This window comes from Bos grunniens, chromosome 22 (assembly GCF_055505025.1).
Source record: "Bos grunniens cultivar Pamir isolate PY7600 chromosome 22, Bosgru_T2T1.0, whole genome shotgun sequence".
NCBI lineage: Eukaryota > Metazoa > Chordata > Mammalia > Artiodactyla > Bovidae > Bos > Bos grunniens.
The window spans coordinates 21,437,217-21,456,405 of record NC_141186.1 but is presented as its reverse complement, the minus strand read 5'-3'; the positions used below and the strand labels follow the sequence as shown (position 1 = coordinate 21,456,405).

General features: G+C 44.1%; 1 protein-coding gene across 50 annotated transcripts in view; it reads left to right on the top strand.

The window, feature by feature from the left end:
• LOC147348197 (uncharacterized) overlaps positions 1 to 19,189 on the top strand; it is a 544,560-nt gene that overhangs the window by 6,924 nt on the left and 518,447 nt on the right. The window contains exon 2 of one of the 50 annotated variants that reach the window (XR_015151214.1): positions 9,068 to 9,726. The exons of 48 other annotated variants lie outside the window; for them this stretch is intronic. The gene's annotated coding sequence lies outside the window, so the exon portion shown is untranslated. Of the gene's footprint in view, positions 1 to 2,758; positions 3,071 to 9,067; positions 9,727 to 19,189 lie in introns of those variants that run through there. One more of the 50 variants, XR_015151215.1, reaches the window with a different exon arrangement.

Genomic DNA, 19,189 nt, shown 5'->3' with positions numbered 1-19,189 from the left:
AACGGGTTCCAAGCTGCCCTAAGGAGACTGAGTCTTGAGGCTTTTCCTAGAAACTAGTGCAGAGAGAAAGAAATATAAAAACCACTTTTAATAATGACTGAAGTTACTGAGCTGTGAGGATTTTAGGCTTGGGGTTTTCAGAGGCTGCCACACAGGATGAACTATCTTGAGAAAAAAAGCCCACACAGAGGAAGTGGAGCTGAGAGGCAGCAAGTATCCTGATCATGTCATTTGAGCCTGATCATTGTCGTTAGATCCCGCTATGCCCGAAGCATTTACCCCTAGACTTTTCAGCTTGACGAGCCAGTTATTTACTTCTTCAGCTAGAGCCTCTTCCAGTCCCTTAAGTCATAATATCAAACTTGGGAGACAGGGTTCAAATCCTGGCTCTGTCACTTACTTGCAGGCTGGTTGAGTCTCAACTTCTTCTGTTACAAGGACTGGTGGAAGGAATTTAACGAGGGCAGTGAATTTACCAGGCAGCTGCCACAGCCCTTGGCCCATAGTAGGATCTCAGGGCAGGCTGGATTGCAGACAATAATTAGCTGTCAGGCTGATTTCTTTTTACCTTAGCTTAATTGTGTTCATATTTTGCATTTCTGAACATGTGACTGCATTCCCAGTGGCCGGGTGAGTGGCTCTGCTATTTTTCATCTCTGTTCTGACAGTCCAGATAGTACAGTGCAGTCCTTCTCTCTTCCCCGCCTCTCCCCACCCGAAGATGCACAAGGAGACACATTCTTCTTTTTCTCAATGAAATACAATTACGTGGAATTCATGGCATTGATGATATTCATTGTCTCAAATTACACTGTTTCCTGGTGCTGGGTTGAGAGCTATATAATAACGTCCTGATAAGGACATTTTCTTTCTAACCCAAAGTGTATGCAGATAGATGACACCTTCTAAGGGCAATAATTTCTCTTTTTCTCAGAATTATGAAAAAATCAGTCATTCTGAGGCTAATCTACATTACATATGTTCTTCACACATCCATCAGTTTCAAAATAGATTTCAATGAGGAAAGAAGTAAAAGTCTCTCAGCCCAAGAGACATCAAGATGATTTGATTTTAATAATATGCAAAGCATGGGTGCGGGAGGTGGGGGAGAAGAATCACCAGGCTTGTCCAAGTGTAAATAAGCTGCTAACAAGAGGAGGCTGGAAGCATTGACTTCTGCTGTGGGGGTGCTGGAAGAGCAGTCTGGACTGACCAGTCCTTAGACTGGAACCTGCCAGAGCCACAGAAGAGGCCATTTGGAACCCACAGGTACCATAGTTGGCTTCCCAGGTAGCTCAGTGGTAAAGAATCCACCTGCAATGTAGAAGATGCAGGTTCGATCCCTGGGTCAGGAAGATCCCCTGGAGAAGGAAATGGCAACCCACTCCAGTATTCTTGCCTGGGAAATCCCATGGACAGGAGCCTGGAGGTCTGCAGAGTCAGACATGAATTAGCAAGTAAACATCATCACCACCATAGTTAGCATCCATCTAGGGTAGCATTCTTCAACTTTTTTTTTTTGCATTATTGCCCCCACCCTCCCTGCCCCTTCCTCCCATGCCAGCTCCCCCCTCCCCCGTCCCCCGCCCAACCAAGGAGAATCCCATAGACAGAGAAGCCTGGCCTGGCTATAGTCCATAGGGTCACAAAGAGTAAGACAGGACTGGGCACACATATGCACACAAGGTACCTCTTAGACATTTTCCCCTAATCCTCTCCAACCCCCGACAATGAAATTTTAATGCCACAGATAGACTAGATACCTATTTATGTACTGCAGATATAGTTGTGTTTTATGCATAAAAATAAGATTTTTTTTTGCCTCCAGGAGCCAATTTTTGCCCTGTTGGTGGTTTTGTTTCCATGAAGTATTCATGATATCTAGTGCTTATTATGTAGATAGCAGCCTCTTTTCTGAGGGCCTCCTTCTATTAGCTAATTCCTACCACCTGAGGGCAATTATCTGAAAAAGGGCAGCTGTGCACCTCTAGCAGCCAACACTCTCAGGGGTGAGGTGGTGGGGAGGGGCAGGGCGGCAGGGAAGGGGGGCCCTCCCAGGGAGGGGAGAGCTGGGCTGGGCGGGTGCCGGAGTGTCTCCTGCTATCACCTTGCTGAGTATGTGTTGCTTGGATTCTTTTCAGAAGTTTAAGAAAGTCCTTCCTGGGGATTTTCCTGGTGGTCTAGTGGTTAGGACTCTGTGCTGTCACTGCCAAGAGCCCGGGTTCGATCCCTCGTAGAGGAACTAAGATCCCAGAAGTCTGGGCATGGCTGAAACCTAAGTCTTGGAGGCTTTCCTGGAGAAGTACTGCTTGAATTGAGTTTTAAAGGATGTGCAAGGGTGAATATGGCAGACAGCGAGGGCGAAGGTGAGGGAGGGCAAGAACGGGAAAGGAAGAATGTACAAAAGCTCTGGGGCAGGCAGGAGCATAGAGTTTTAAGGGACAAAGACAGGTCAGATTGGCTGAAACCCAGACGAAAAGGGCCTCAACATGAGATTTTGGCTGGGAAAGTAGGGAACGGCAAACCACACATTGGCCACATCAGCGAGCCAATCTGATGATTGTGCTTCATTTGGAAAGCATTGAGAAGCCATGGACAGATATTTTTTAGTTCAATTTTTATTTTTATTAGTGCTCACCATCCGCAGTCAGCAAGGAGATTAATTAGGCTGTTGTGGCAGGGAGGAAACCAATTCTGACTATGTAGGAACAGTTTCTTTGACTTGCTTTTCATTGCTTTTGTTATTGTAATCATACAGAATGGTTTGCCTCAGAGAATCCTGCCCCTCTGTGGCCTGACTGTTATACTAGAGTGCCTTTGTTCAGAACCCTGTCCACCTGTGGATGGCAGAAAGGAAGAAATGAACACATCTCCTGCCTGAGGCTTGCCATTCTAGGAGATGTTTACAAGACTGATGGCCTTTTTACCCTGCTTTCTCTCCACCCCCCATCCCTTCCCTGTCTCTGATCTGTGAAAGAATCTGGCATCCAGATTCCGATAATTATTTTCAGACACTAGCCTGCCATCTTCTTGGTCAGCTGGCTTTCTGAATAAAGTCATTTTCCTTACCTCAACACCTCTTCTCTAAGAGTCATTGGCCTGTTGTACAGCAAGCAGAGAGAGCTTGAACTCAGTAAAAAAGGCCATAGTGTCTATCCTGGGTAGGAACAGCCAAAATAGTTTGCATTAGAGGAGGAGAGGGCTGGCAGAGAGATGGAGAGAAGTAGACGGATTTGGGAGGTCTGTAAAACTGAGGGCTGGAGAAATTAAATCACTGGGCCACACTCACACTGTGGCTACTTAAATTTATATTAATAAATTTTAATGTATTTTTTTTCTCAGTGGCGTTAGCCACACAATGAGTGCTCCATAAGCACGTGGGGGTATCTTATTTGATAGGCAGATTATAGAACATCATTGCCACAGAAAGTGTTGCTGGAAAGCACTCATCTAGCATCCAGGTCAAGAGCTTCCCTGGTAGCTCAGGTGAGAAAGAAGCTGCTTGCAGTGCAAGAGACCCAGGTTCGATCCCTGGGTCAGGAAGATCTCTTGGAGGGGAAAATGGCAACCCACTCCAGTACTCTTGCCTGGAGAATCCCATGTACAGAGGAACCTGGTGGGCTACAGTCCATGGGTCACAAAGAGTTGGACACAACTGGGCGACAGCATGCACACACGCATGAGTGAGGAAGCACGCAGACACAACACCCAGGTCTCCTGAAGCTCCTTGCCTAAAGCACGGCCAGTTTGTTGCTCATTCTGGAGACAGTGCTCAGGGGCTGAGGTCCGCAATTCTAGGCTGTTCTTGACCTGCAGGTGCCCCTAAAACAGAGCAGAGCCCAGCACAGATCCTATTTCATGCACAACCAGCGCTGAGGGGTTTGCCCAGCTTCTGAATATATTGGCATGCAGCATACATGTCTCATGGCTAGAACTTCCCATTTCTGAATTAGATAAAAGATGTCAGAAGAATAATAAAGTTACTTTCGGTGAGTACATATTATCTGTAATGAAATGAAGTGGGATTGCCAGCAACTTCAACTCAATCTTCCATCTCAGAGGTTTATTAACTCTAATCCCACTAGAGTCAGGAGCAGGATCTGGGAGTGTACTAAAATGGACTCAGTTTGCAGATTTTTTTCTTTCCTCGAGTGTTGGTGGTGTAAAAAGAACGATGTTTTTTTAAAAAACAAGCATTTGTTTACGTTTTCCCTTCTCATTTATGACTGACTTTTGTGGCGATTTTTTTTGTAGTAATCCTGTTTTAAAATAGACGCAGGATAGCAAATCAATGGTCTATGTCTTTGTTCTCCCATCCCTTTCAGACATCATTAATCTACCCCAGAATTCTTTCCCTGTGATTCCAACAGATCTAGCAGGGGAGAGAATAGATCAGAAACTCAAAAAACGTAGTTGCTGTCCTTAGATTGTTGCTGTTGGTTAGTCGCTAAATTGTGTCCGACCCCTTTGCAACCCTATGGACGACAGCTCACCAGGCTCCTACGTCCATGGGGTTTTCCTGGAAAGAATACTGGAGTGGGTTGCCACTTCCTTCTGGAGATCTTCCCAACCCAGGGATTGAACTTGAGTCTCCTGCATCAGAAGGCTGATGCTTTAGCACTGAGCCACCAGGGAAGATTAGGGACAGGTATTTTATCTGAGAGGGAGGAAGATCAATACTCAGTTCTCAGAACAGTGGTAGAGCTGTTTACTTCAGTGAAAGAGAACAGTCTTGCTATTTTGGGGGCTGTTAAGGAGGAATGGTTTATCCCAGTCCATCTGGCAGGAGTTAAATGATGGTAGGCAATCCTAAAGGAAATCAACCTAGAATATTCATCGGTAAGACTATTGGTAGTGGGTTACTATACATATTAGGAAGAAGCTTGTGCTTTATATCCCCCCAAAAGGCCCCAGAGAGCAGTGCCTGGGTAGCACCACAGCCTCACAATTTATTCCCAGGGGAAAACAGTAAAAGGCATCAGGTTACCCTTTGTGCCTGCAAGAATTGCTGTTCGGGGTCAGCAAGCCCTGGGGTCTGTTGATGTTCAGACCATTGAGGAAACCATACTCTCCCCATGGAGCAGGGCATATCCAGATATACCTTCACAGGGCTTCTGGCAGCCAACACAAGACAGTAAAGCCATTACTGCTGCTTGCTGATTCTTTCTGTCCTGCAGTTCTGTCTGGAAGTGATCCCATGGGCTTGAAGTACTGTTTGGACCAGAGAGGAAAGCAGCCCAAATCTGGTGATTTTAGGACAATGTGCTTGGCCTGGCTGATGACACCCTGTTCTCCAGGCTTTGACAGAATTCATTGGCTCTCATCATGTTCATAGGTCACTTGGTATTCTGTCCCCTTGCTCCGGGCCCTCTGATGTGTAATAAATTGCTGTTACTCATAGTGATTTATACCCATGGATTCTGTGGGTCAGGAAAGCAGATAAGGTATAGTCCCCTTTCTATGGCACATTGGTGTTCCAGGATGTTGGAATCTCAGTTGGGAATAATCAAAGGTTGGTGGTGATGGAACTGGGGGATGGACTCTGCTGAAGGCTTATTCCTCCACATGTGTGGTGCCTGGAACTGGTGTGGCTTCTTCAAAGCATGGGAGCCTTGGGGTCATTAGACCTGGGGCAGAAGCACCCTCGCCTGTGATGACCCAGCCTCCAAAGCCATCAGCATCAATTCTGTTCTGTGGTTGAAGAATCTGCAAGCCTGCCTGGTTTCCAGGTTGGAGAGTCACAGGTTGTCTTTGACAAATGCACTTCTTCATCTCTCTTAGAAGTCCAGTGGCAGAGGGCCAGGCTAAAAGAGGGGTGACAGCTTCCAGTGTATGAACTGGACAGGTGTCCATGTTACCTGTTGGTGCTCTGAATTTCCTGAAGTTGTGGTGGTGTCTTAGTCTTTGGGGGTTGCTATCACAAATTACCACAGTTGGATTGCATATAAACAACAGAAACTTATTTCTCACAGGTCTGCAGCTGGAAATCTGAGATCAGGTACCAGCGTGGTTGGGTTCTGGTGGGAGTTCTCTTCCTGGTCCGTAGGTGGTGTCTTCTCACTGCATTCTCACCTAGTGGAAGCAGTGAGGGGCCCCTCTGGGTTCTCTTATAAGGGTACTAATCCCATTCACGAAGGTCCCACCCTCATGTCCTAACTGACAACCAGACTCCACCTCCTAATACCATTGCCTTCAGAGTTAGGATCTCAACATATGAGTTTTGGTAGGAAACAAACATTCAGACAATAGCAGTTTGGGATTCAACTCCAGTGCATCCGTCTCCCTGAGTATCAGCCATGAAGCCATTCACTGCTTGCTGTGAATATCTTGTCTTCAGTATGTGGCAGAGGACCCTTGATTTCCCAATGTTGGGCCATCAGAGTCACCTGGAAAGTTTGTTTAAAACACAGGTTCATGTATCCCACCCCTCCAAGAGGTGCAGGAAGCCTAGAGTGAGAAGGAATGATGTATAGGAATTGAATGAACAGTAAATGTTCATGTTTAATTCTCTCTTATAAAAGGAAATCATAACACAATCAGACTTATGAGCCATGCTTTGAATGACTGAATGTGTGTGTGATACGTGTATGCAAATCACACACACACACACACACACACACACAATAGGCAGCACGGTGTATAAAGTGAACCTTGGTTCGTTGATATTTTATAAAGATTTTTCCTTTATTAATTTATATTGGTGCTACTGCTAATAAATTATCTGCCTTGAGCAAATGTGAAGTCATAGAGATCAGCCTGCAATGAGCTGAGCTCAGAAATGTCTGTAAGGGAAACTGAGGGAAACAAAGATTTTATTTTCTGGTAGCAAAGCCCAGCTACGCTTTTCAGAGTGAAGATGTCTTCTTTTCTTCATAATCTAATTAAACTACTTCTGTACTGACATTAGGCATAGAGGGCTTCAGAATTCTTCCAAAAGTAATAATAAAAATTTACAAAGAAGTCACAAGGCGGGAGAAAAGCAGTATTTGATCCTTTGAGTTCAGAGTTCATGAGGTTAAAAATTCTTTAGGGTAGTCTCTCCAAAAAGACCAATTAAAAAACAACAGAATTACTCAAGACAGTTTACTAAAAAAAAAAAAAAAAAAATCAACACTGAATATAGTAAAAACCATTGAATCGTATACTTAAAATGGATGAATTGTGTGGTATGTGAATTAAATCTTGATAAAGCTTTTATAAATACATTTAAAAAAATCAGAAAAACCAAATTCCACATGCACTAAGCTTTCTGTAAGAATCAGGTCATTTTCACTGGAAATTGACAGTCTGATGATAACCCTTCAGGCAATTTATTTTCTAAGTATGACCTTGTTGAAGAATTTATAATTGAAGTGATAAAAATTTTTTAAAAATGCAACAAGACGGTGGTACTGTTTAAAATACTGAAAGAGTAGATTTTTAGAAAACATTGATGGCAGAGATGTCAGATTATTCATTATCATTTTTCTTTTGTTATCTACATTACCTGTTCTCTACATTTCTTTTGTTACCTACATTTATTACCTGCTGCCCACTTGGGCTTGGTAGAGGGGGTAGCGGGAGCTACAGATGAGAAATACTGGCTATTTGACTACTGTTAATTTTGCATAAGTCTCATTTGCTGAAATCTGTAATTTGAACATGGCTATTCTTTGAAGTGCTCTGGTCTCCGAGTTCAATCAATTTCTCAATCATGTAACAACAGCAGGAACCACTGAAAAAGAGACAGGGGCTACAGAGAACTACATGTGTTCCTTTTCACAGGGTACAAAATATGAAATTCGGTGTCTCCTTCACAAAACCTCGTTTAAAACACTGCACATCTGACTGCCTTGGGGGAGGGACATGAAATGTATTTTTAAACGAGACAAAAGAAAGTCAGAAACGATCATTGTTAGATGAACACCAGAAAAAAGAAATCAGCACCTGATGAAAGGCAAATTATACTGTTCACATTGATTGCTTTTTCTCCCTTTTAAAAAATGATTTATTATCCTTTGATATCACAATCAGTTAACTAGTTTGCCACAGCATAAATATTTGATCTTGGTCTAGTGCTTTTTCATCACTGCTTTTTGCTGTATCCAGACATCTTTGCTTTTGCCTCCATCTTTCCCTGATTAAAGTGAGGAGACAAACATGAGGTGTGTGAAGAGAAAGGAAACCATTGACCTGTAAATTATCAAAGTGAAGGAAAGCCTCAGGGATGTAAAAATTACCAACAGGGAGAAACTCCAGATCCATTATTTCCCAGGCACTATATTTGGTGTGTCCTTTTTTGGGTTTTGTGTCTGTCTGCTGGAGAAAATCAGGATATTAGGGCATTTGTTTATCTCTAAATTGCAGTCTTTTACACTTTTAGTTCTGATTAAAGTGAGCTGTATGGGGGATAGCGGGGGGCGGGGTGGGGCTGGATTTACGATGGTCATTGTGTATGTGAAAACAGGAGTCCAGCTGGACAAGAAAGAAGACCTGGAGAAGACTGTGGACACAGTGGGGGAAGGAGAGGGTGGGATGAATGAAGAGAGTAGCGTGGAAACATACACACCACCATATGTAAAACAGCCAGTGGGAATTTGCTGAATGAGGCACGTAGCTCAAACTGGTGCTCTGTGGTGACCTGGAGGGGAGAGTTGGGGTGGGAGGTGGGAGTGGACTTCAAGAGGGTGGGGACATATGTATACCTATGGCTGATTGATGTTGATGTATGGCAGAAATCAATACAAAATTGTAAAGCAATTATTCTCCAAAGAAAAATAAAAAAGAAACTTGGGTCCAAATCATGTGGCTGGGACAGAGCATACACTCAGTGGCTTTGTGGGACCATTGGCAGTGTGTATTGTCCCCAAAAGGGTGCTACTGTGAGAACCTGGCAGCCAATAGTCCCACCCACCTGGGCGTGAGATGAGGGGTCTGGTAAGGGGAGCTGGATGGTGTACTGGAAACTTGAGTGCACCCAATGACTTGAGTTCTGTATTTTGGGGTCAACAAATCTAGTCCAGCTTCCATAAGAGAAAGACTTTTGTATCTCTGATGTGGGTATCTCTTGCATTCTTATTTTCTCCAGGTTCAGTTCAGTTCAGTCACTCAGTCATGTCCAACTCTGTGACCCCATGGACTGCAGCATGCCAAGCTTCCCTGTCCAACACCAACTCCTGGAGCTTGTTCAAACTCATGTCCATTGAGTCCATGATGCCATCCAACCACCTCATCTTCTTTTGGCCTCTTCTCTTCCTGCCTTCAATCTTTCCCAGCATCAGGGTCTTTTCAAATGAGTCAGTTTTTTGCATTAGGTGGTCAAAGTATTGGAGTTTCAGCTTCAGCATCAGTCCTTCCAGTGAATATTCAGGACTGATTTCCTTTAGGATGGACTGGTTGGATCACCTTGCTGTTCACAACTCTCAAGTCTTCTCCAAAACCACAGTTCAAAAGCATCAATTCTTTGGCATTCAGCTTTCTTTCTAGTCCAACTCTCACATCCATACATGACTACTGGAAAAACCGTAGCTTTGACTAGATGGACCTTTGTCAGCAAAGTAATGTCTCTGCTTTTTAAAATGCTATCTAGGTTGCTCATAACTTTTCTTCCAAGGAGCAAACATCTTTTAATTTCATGACTGCAGTCACCATCTGCAGTGATTTTGGAGCCCCCAAAATAAAGTCTGTCACTGTTTCCATTGTTTCCCCATTTATTTTCCATGAAGTTATGGGACCAGATGCCTTGATTTTAGTTTTCTGAACGTTGAGTTTTAAGCCAGCTTTTTCACTCCCCTCTTTCACTTTCATCAAGAGGCTCTTTAGTATTTCTTCGCTTTGTGCCATAAGGGTGGTGTCATCTGCATATCTGAGGTTATTGGTATTTCTCCTGGCAATCTTGATTCCAGCTTGTACTTCATCCAGCCCAGCATTTCTCATGATGTACTCTGCATATAAGTAAAATAAGCAGGGTGACAATATGCAGCCTTGACGTACCCCTTTCCTGATTTGGAATCAGTCTGTTGTTCCATGTCCAGTTCTAACTGTTGCTTCTTGACCTGTATACAGATTTCTCAGGAGGCAGGTCAGGTGGTCTGTATTCCCATCTCTTTAAGAATTTTCCACAGTTTGTTGTGATCCAACAGTCAAAGGCTTTGGCAGAAGACATTAAGAAGAGGTGGCAAGAATACACAGAAGAACTATACAAAAAAGATCTTCATGACCCAGATAACCATGATGGTGTGATCACTTACCTAGAGCCAGACATCCTGGAAGGTGAAGTCAAGTGGGCTTTAGGAAGCATCACTACAAACAAAGGTAGTGGAGGTGATGGAATTCCAGTTGAGCTCTTTCAAATCCTAAAAGAGGATGCTGTTAAAAGTGCTGCATTCAGTATGCCAGCAAATTTGGAAAACTCAGCAGTGGCCACAGGACTGGAGAAGATCAGTTTTCATTCCAATTCCAAAGAAAGGCAATGACAAAGAATGTTCAAACTACCGCACAATTGCACTCACCTCACATGCTAGCAAAATAATGCTCAAAATTCTCCAAGCCAGACTTCATTAGTACATGAACCATGAACTTCCAGATGTTCAAACTGGATTTAGAAAGGGAAGAAGAACCACAGATCAAATTGCCAACATCTGTTGGATCATTGAAAAAGCAAGAGAGTTCCAGAAAAACATCTTCTTCTCCAGGTTAACCTAGTTTTAATTCAGTGCTCATATGACATGGTTGAAAGTTCCACCATATCCCTCACCTCTGCAGTCCCTATTTCCAGGTTGAAATCTTGGCTTCTGCTTGGGTCTGTGTGGGACATGGTGCAGAGGGAGAAGGGGAGAAGTTAGGGAGGGGGGTGTCACCCCACTTTGTTCATCCACATAGCAGGGAGTACAGTGGTTCCTCTTGGGGGTATTGGGAGGAGACCATGAATGATGCCTGTGGAAGGCTTAGCATGGTATCTGGCACAAAACCACCACTTGGAACATGATGTCTATCATTACTTCTGTCTAAGAAAATTATTTGAAATCAACCATGGTGGCCTCTGGCCTTCCCCCTGGCCCGGAAGCCTCATCTTTCTGTTCTTACTAGTCTGGTCCATGCCTTGCTCTGGACCAGGGTTTCCAAACCCAGGCTGTGCATCAGAGCTAGATGCTGATGTGATGCAATATTAGTCAGTGCTGCCATTTGCCTTGGGTGATGGACATGAGCTCTTGGAGCCTCAGTTATCTCCTCGAGAGAAAAATGTGCCTTTCTTTCTGAGTTTCGGGGTCACATGCAGTGACATGTCTGGGGCTGGCATATAGCAACTCAGAACACAGTAAAAGATTACTACCATTTTCCCATCTGAGAGCCTCCTTCTCCCTTACTCCCATCCATTGATTTTTTTTTTTAAACAAATATTTATTTGACAGTACTGGGTCTTAATTGTGCCATGTGAGACCTTCAATCTTTGTGGCAGCATGTTGGATCTTTACTTGTGGCGTATGGGGTCTAGTTTCCTGACCGGGGATCAAACCTAACCCCCTTCACTGGCAGCGTGGAGTCTTGGCCACTGGACCACTAGGGAAGTCCTGTTGTTGCGTGATAAATTCTCATTTGTCCCAAACCTCCATTCACACGTTGCCTTCTCAAGAAGACCTTCTGGGATCACGGTATCTGAAAGACACCTTCCAGTTACTCACACCACCCTTTTGGCTGTAGTGACTTCTTTATGGTGGGTGCATGGTAACTGTTTATCTCCCTATTGCCTTCTGCATCTACCACCTGGGCACACTCAATATATAGTCACTGAATAAAGACATTGTAATTGTCATCACTGTCACACAGAAAGCTAAAACAGGATTCAAGCGAGTTTTCCATCTGTAGAATTTTCAAACACAGAATGCTCACACTCGTACAGCTTTAAGTAAACTCCCAAGGGCCACAATCTCTGTTTCTGTGGCTACAGGACGGAGCCCATGCTCATGAAACTGGGTCTACTACACACGGCCTTCTGCATGTAAGTTGTTTAGTCATTAAGTTTTGTCTGACTCTTTAGTGACCCAATGGACTGTAACCCACCAGCCTCCTCTGTCCATGGGATTCTCCAGGCAAGAATACTGGAGTGGGTTGCCACGTCCTCCTCCAGGGGATCGTCCCAACCCAGGAACTGAACCTGCGTCTCCTGCACTGCATGCAGATTCTTTACTCCTGAGCCACCAGGACAGCCCCATGCATGTAAGTAGGATTCTGAGATTCTATTTGCACAGCCTAAGGTGCCTCTCCTCCCGGAACACTGTCTCTGAGTTTTTCCTTATGTTTTTCACCCCTTTACCAGCTTTCCTGCTAAACACAGCTCAGGTTTGTTCAGCCAGTATCATGTGCCAACCGCCTGTGCGATGCTTTATAGGGGTTATCTTCCAAATCATCACAATTCCCTTTTGTGATCGAAAGTTGAGTTTGCGTAATTTAGAGAATTCCCAGTTACAGTTGATTCCAATAGCATTAGGCTCTGACCCAATGTGTGTCAACTACAAAGATGCACAATGTAAGAGTTGCGAGTTCAGTTTTATTTAGGGCAAAATGAACACTGCAGCCTGGGAGACAGCACCTCAGGTAGCTCCGATAAACTGCTCCAAAGAGGTAGTGGCAAAGGTCAGTATATGGGCATTTACTGTATGACTCAGGGAACTCAAACAGGGGCTCTGTGACAATCTAGAAGGGTGGGAGGGGGAGGGAGATGGGAGGGAGGCTCAAGAGGGAGGGGACCTGGGTGTACCTATGGCTGATTCTTGTTGATGTATGACAGACAACCACAAGATACTATAAAGCAATTATCCTTCAATTAAAAGAAAAATAGAATTTGGCAAGGGTGGAGTTCATTGCAATCAAGCGTTTACTTTACAAGTTTTTCTGCTAGTCATGGGGAGCTGATGTTACCAGAAAGGGATTTAGTGCTTTTCCAGTTATGAAGAGATGCAAGGATTGGGATCATGAAATCAGTTCCTGGAAACATTTAACTCTCTATGGACCTCTTCCATCAGTTTCCCTGGAGCAGAGTTGCCCCACTCTCTACCCTGAATTCCCCTCAGTGGGTGTTGAAGGTCAGCAGCTGCAGCAGCCCAGGGTTCAGTTCCCTCAGAGGCAGATGGCAAATGCCCTTGTTGTTGCTCAGTTGCTGGCAAACGCTCTTGGCAAGTGCCGATTTGTAGCTGACACGTGGATCTTGAACAGGGAGAGCAGGTAGCCAGGAGAAAGCAAATACAGCCAAGAATAGAAATGCAGGGTAAATTGGCAGTGGGAATAAAACTGATCAGACACGAATCAAGACAGCATAAGTCGCCATCCCCAGATTGAGGAAGCTCAGCCTGCTTTAGGAAACCATGCTTCTCAGGAGCCAGGGCTGAGGACAAGTCGCCAGTCCTGACAGTGGACACACAAAGGCATCCTCCCCAAGCTCCATGAGATATGAAGATCTCATGGCACCCTGCTACAATCAGGTCCCGAAGGCCTGGTCAGTTCCAGAATTGTGGTGAAATGTGGGTATGAAATTAGAGAAGGCAGATAAAGGGAATGAACAGATTGTGCCTGGGGTCAGGTGGGATGGGAGTGTATACACTCAATGGTAAAGTCATCCATGGCTACAAACCATATTTTCAAAAGCATGCTTGCCAGTGCTGTTCTTTGAAAAAGGGTACAGAAACCTCTCAAATGTCAAGAGATAGGGTTTCTGCCAAGGCAACAGAATGCTGAGAACTGCAAGTAAAGATTCTTCTAACAAAAAGGTGCTAAATTCTGGAGAAGGGTTTAATTATACCTGAGGTATTTCTGACTTGGTGCATGTGCGTGGGAAGCTTTGCCTGTCTCTCTATTGCTGTTATTATCTCATGGGTCTATGGTTTAATTTTTTCCACCATGGGGCTCCTTAGTCATCTTTCCAATCCCCCAGTTCCCTCTAGGAGGCAGTTGCTGCAAGGCACTCAACTGCTAATAAAAGGTGCCCTCCCCCGAGTCTCTGACTATTAGCTATCAAATTCCTGGCCGTGGCTAATCATCAGGTTTAATCATACATTAATCATTTACCAGAGTGGCATAGGGGAAAGCTCGAGATATTCCTGAGGCTGAATCTATACAGTATAGATATGTCTGTTCGAGAAACATGCCTGGACCAAAAGCATTTTCTCCAGTGCACGTGGGAACTGAGCAAAGTGGGAAGTGTGGTTGTGTTTCAGGCTGCCTCATGTAATCTCTCTTGATGGATTCACTCTTCTCAGTTGCTGGCGTATCTTAAATGCTGTTTTTGATATGCTCCATCTCCCAAACTCTCTGCCTGTTCTCCATTTGTTTTGCTGGCTTCTTCTGAATATTTTATAATCTGGTATGTACCAGTGCCTCTGGAGCTCCTCGGGAACTCTTTCAGTGGAGTTCTTTCTCTGGGTATCAGTTCATCAAGCAGTACTGAACTCTCAGGATCAAGTCAAGGTCACGTTTCCTCTGTTTAAACCCTCCAACCTGTGCCTCTTATTTGCCTTAAATGTAGTGGACTGACCAAGGTGCACAAAGCTTTGGATTTTCTAGCCTCTAGCTCTGTCTCAGATTTCATCTTCTCAGCAGTCCTGTTTGCTAACTCCACTCCTGCCCTTGCTGTTTCTGTTGGATTTCTGTTGCAGCATCATCAGTTATTACAATGTTAGCACCTCAAACCCCCAACACCCATGCCATGCGTTGTTAGTTCACATTTTTGTAGATCAGAACTACAAGTGGGCTCAACCACATTTTCAGCTTAGGCTACAATCATCTTGTGTGCTGGACTTCTGTCTAGGGCCCCTGGGGAAAAGTTTACTCCAGAATTCATTCCACTTACTGGCAGAATTCAGTTCCTTGTGGTTGTAGGACTGAGGTCCCGGCTTCCTTGCTGGCTGTCAAGGGAGAGCCACTCTTAGCTCCTGGAGGCCACCCAGATTCCTTGCCCCATGGTTTCCTCCATCTCCAATCCAGCAAGGGTGCCTTGGATCCTTGTCATGCTTTGAATCTCTCTGACTCCCCCTCCTGTATCCAGCCAGAGAAAACTCTCTGCTTCTGGAATATTTGTATGATTAGGTTAGGTCCACTTGGATAATCCTCAGTGAAGCCCAAATGATTAGTAATTTTTTTGATTAGTAATCTTAATGTCAGTGGCAGAATTACTTTAACATACTGGGCTGGCCATAAATTTAATTTGGCTTTTTTAGTAAGATGTTATGGAAAAACCCCAATGAACTTTTTGGCCAACCCAATGCATAGTCATGGGAGTAATCAGGGAAGGGAGGAGAATTCTGCCTCCTACATGATTCCTCAAGCATGTGGCTGTCAGTCTCACCCCAGGACCTTTGCACTCGCTGTTCCCTCTGTCTGAAACTCTTCCCCAGAGAGTCGCATGGCTGGCACAAGTGACACATTATGTATTTATATGTTTATTTGATACCTGTCTTCCTTCACTGGGATAGAGTCTCCCTTAAGATGGGGGTTTACCTACTTTATTCAGGGCTCCATCCTCAGCTCCTAAAATAACTCCTGGCTCTTAGTGGATGCTCCACACTGTAAATAAATGAATGTACACACAATTTTTAGCTTTGTCAACCACTTTCCTCTTTTTCCTTCTCTCTCCAAGATGTCTCTGAATTTTAGAATTCCTATAAAATGATCATCAGAAGTTTTTTTTTTTTTTTTTTCCCTCTGAATATGTGTGAGCTTGCAAAGATTCAGGAACCTCTTCTCTTCCACATGATCTACATAAGCATAGAGCTTAAAGAGGAAGGCTCTTTTATTTCTCTTTACCAGCTTTTTTTTTTTTTTTTTAAACCTTTTATACATCTGTGTCTTCTTTATCTGGCAACATTGCCATGGATCCCCATCTTTATGACCCAGCTGGGGGTTGGAAATACCTTGATGATCTTTGATTATAGCTTCACATTCAATGAGAAACTCCTCCAGACTGGAATATTCTCCCTCTCTTTGTCAAGAACATTCCTACTTCTCAGGGTTCATCTCAGGTCTTCCAGGTTCTGTGCATTCTTTGATTGGTACAATTCAGAGAGAGCTAGTCTTCTTTTGAACTCATTTAATATCTGAGCCAAAGGTGCTAGAGGCATAATGGCTTGATTCTGTGCACTAGTCTATTTTCCAGTTTGTCATCTTTTAAATGTTTGAGCCTTCATTCAAAGGACAAGGCAGTCAAAAACCTAGATTTCTCATTTCTCTTAAAAATAGGAATCCTAACACTGAGCTGCCATTTCATATGACAGTAGTTGGGACTGGAGAGGAAGTTGTCCTTTAGCGGGGGTATGTCTCTAGCTTGCCACAGTCCCCACTTCCCCCTACTGTATCACCAAATGAAACATGAGTGTTGCTGTAATTTATCATCACGGCCGTGCTGCTATTTTTTTTTTTAAAGTGAAGAAGTATTTGTTTCCCTGTTTTATCATAAGTGGTAAACAGAATGAGAGATCCAGTCACACTGTTTTATTGCTTTCTATCACTCGCCTGGGCTTGGCAGGACTGTTGGGTTTTGCAATTTCTTCCCAGTCTCTGTGAGGCTGGGAGCAGCCCCACCTTGCTCACTGCTGTGTTCTCAGAGCCTGAAGCCTAAGAGTTGATTAACTGATTGTTATAAAATGAATGAATACCCGTATCTGAAACCTGTGCAACTCATGTAGCACCTAGTAACCTTGGATTTTACTGTTGTCTTTTTATGTGTGGATATCCTCCTATAAAATCTGCCAGTGTTTTCCCTCTAACTATTTGCTTTAAAGCCAGAAACTCTATCTCTATTCACTTCCTATTGCTGTTGTAGCAAATTACCAGAAAGTTGGAGTCTTAAAACAAAAGAAATGGATTCTCTCTCAGTTTTTTAAGATAGAAGTTAGAGATCAAGGTGTTGGCTGGGTCACATTCTCTCCAAATAGCTCTTGGAAAGGATTCTCCCTGGCCTCGTTCAGCTTTGGTGGCTCCAAGCATTCTTTGGTTTGTCTGAGTGTCACTCCAGCTCCTGCCTGTGTGTTCACGGGGCCTCCGCAGGGCTTCCTCCTCTTCTGCATCTCAGCCTTCATTTCTGTCTGTTAGAAGAATTTGTGTCATTGGATTAGGGCTCATGTGGTTAATGCAGGATGATTTTGCCTTGAGCTCCTTCACTTAATCACAAAGACCCTTCTCCCAAGTAAGCACATTCCCAGGTTCTAGGCAGACATATATTTGGGGGGCCACAATTCAGTTCTCTACAAAAATCTCATGGTAATTTCTTTCTTTTTTTTTTTAGTTTTCTTACAGTTAATTTTTTTTAATCTATTTATTTTTGTTGCTGTGGAAGGGCTTTGTCTAGTGGGGAAGTGAGCAGGGGCTACTCATTGCTGTGGTACATGGGCTTCTCATAGGAGTGGCTTCTGTTGTTGCTGAGCACGGGCTCTAGAGCAGGCTCAGTAGTCGCAACACATGGGCTTAATTGCCTCACAGCATGTGGGATCTTCCCGGACCAGGGATCAAACCTTTATCCCCTACATTGACGGATGGATTCTTAACCACTGGACCACCAAGGAAGTCCAATAATTTCTCTTCTTTACTTGAAAAATTTTGAGAGCTTGCTGTTTCTAAGGCTCTGTGCTGGGCACTGCATGGGCAGAGATTCTGATTAAGCAATCAGAATCCTCCCCTCTGGGAAGGAGAATAAGGAATAAATACAGGGAACTATTATATCATGCGGAGAAGGAAATGACACCCCGCTCCAATGCTCTTGCCTGGAAAATCCCATGGACGAAGGAGCCTGGTGGGCTGCCGTCTATGGGGTCGCACAGTCGGACACAACTGAAGTGACTTAGCATAGCATAGCATTATATCATGACATTCATGGAATATACTCTCAAGAGCATACAAAGCACTATGGGGTCTCAAAGGAGAAAGATATCAGGGAATCAGGGATACTGTTGAAAGAGGCAGGATTCAGCTGTGCCTTGAAGGAGGAGTAGAATCTTGAAAGATAGGAGACTATTTCCACTAGGGTAAAGTGTGAGAAGCCCATAGTTGGAGAAACATCACATAGAACAATGACTTATTTTGGTGAAACATCAACTACATGTCCCTGAATGTCTGCTATATATGGTAGTTGATCATGAAATGTACTCATGAAACCCCCATGCCCAAAGTTCGGGACTTTACCACATTGTTGCTGTTCAGCTGCTAAATCGTGTCTGACTTTTTGTGACTCCATGAACTGCAGCACACCAGGCTTCCCTGTCCTTCACTATCTCCTGGAGTTTGCTCAAATTAATGTCCATTGAGTCAGTGATCCCACATTCATAAATTTATAGTTTTCTGAAAAACTGAAGTTCACGATAGACAGGAAACACAACCAGTAAATTAATGACACTGACATAACGCCTTTGGAGATAGTATTTGCTGCCACAGCCCAGGGCAGGGGGCGGGGTGCTGGGATTGGTACTTTAACCTTGCAGGTTAGCCACAGGGTGCTCTGGTGTTCATATTTTAAATCTGATAATGTGGGCTGCTGGGGCTTCCCTGGTGGCTCAGATGGTAAAGAGTCTGCCTACAATGCAGGAGACCCGGGTTTGATCCCTGGGTCGGGAAGATCCCCTGGAGAAGGAAATGGTAACCCACTCCAGTACTCTTGCCTGGAAAAGCCCATGGACGGAGGAGCCTGGTAGGCTACAGTTCATGGGGTCGCAAAGAATCGGACACGACTGAGCGACTTCACTTCACTTCAATGTGGGCTGCTAATCACATACTGATTCACTCGGAACCCACAGTTTCTTCATTGTTTCCAAATTTTATTAATGTTCCTGCCCTGAGGCATAATGGCTTGAATTACACCCACCAGTGGGTTGCAGGCACTGGAGAAAATTTCTTTTCCAACAATGAGGAGCTCGGAGGAAATTTCCTGAGAAAGCTAAATGATCATATCACAAAGGCTGTGCTGCCCTGGTGAGCATAAGGAGATGACTGCTCCCTGGGCTGGAGGGAGGTGGTCAGGGGCAATGGGCAAGCCATTTTCAACAGAACCAAGGAGTAGCCTATGCGAGAAAAAGTATTTACAGTAGATGCTGCCTGACTGTGTTGAAAGCAGTGATTCTGACCCATAGTGTGTTTGTTGACACAAATTTAACTTTATTTAAATCTTGCTTAAGTGCAGCTTTATTATTGATTTGCAGACTTTCAGAATGTAGACATTTTAATAAGTTATGGA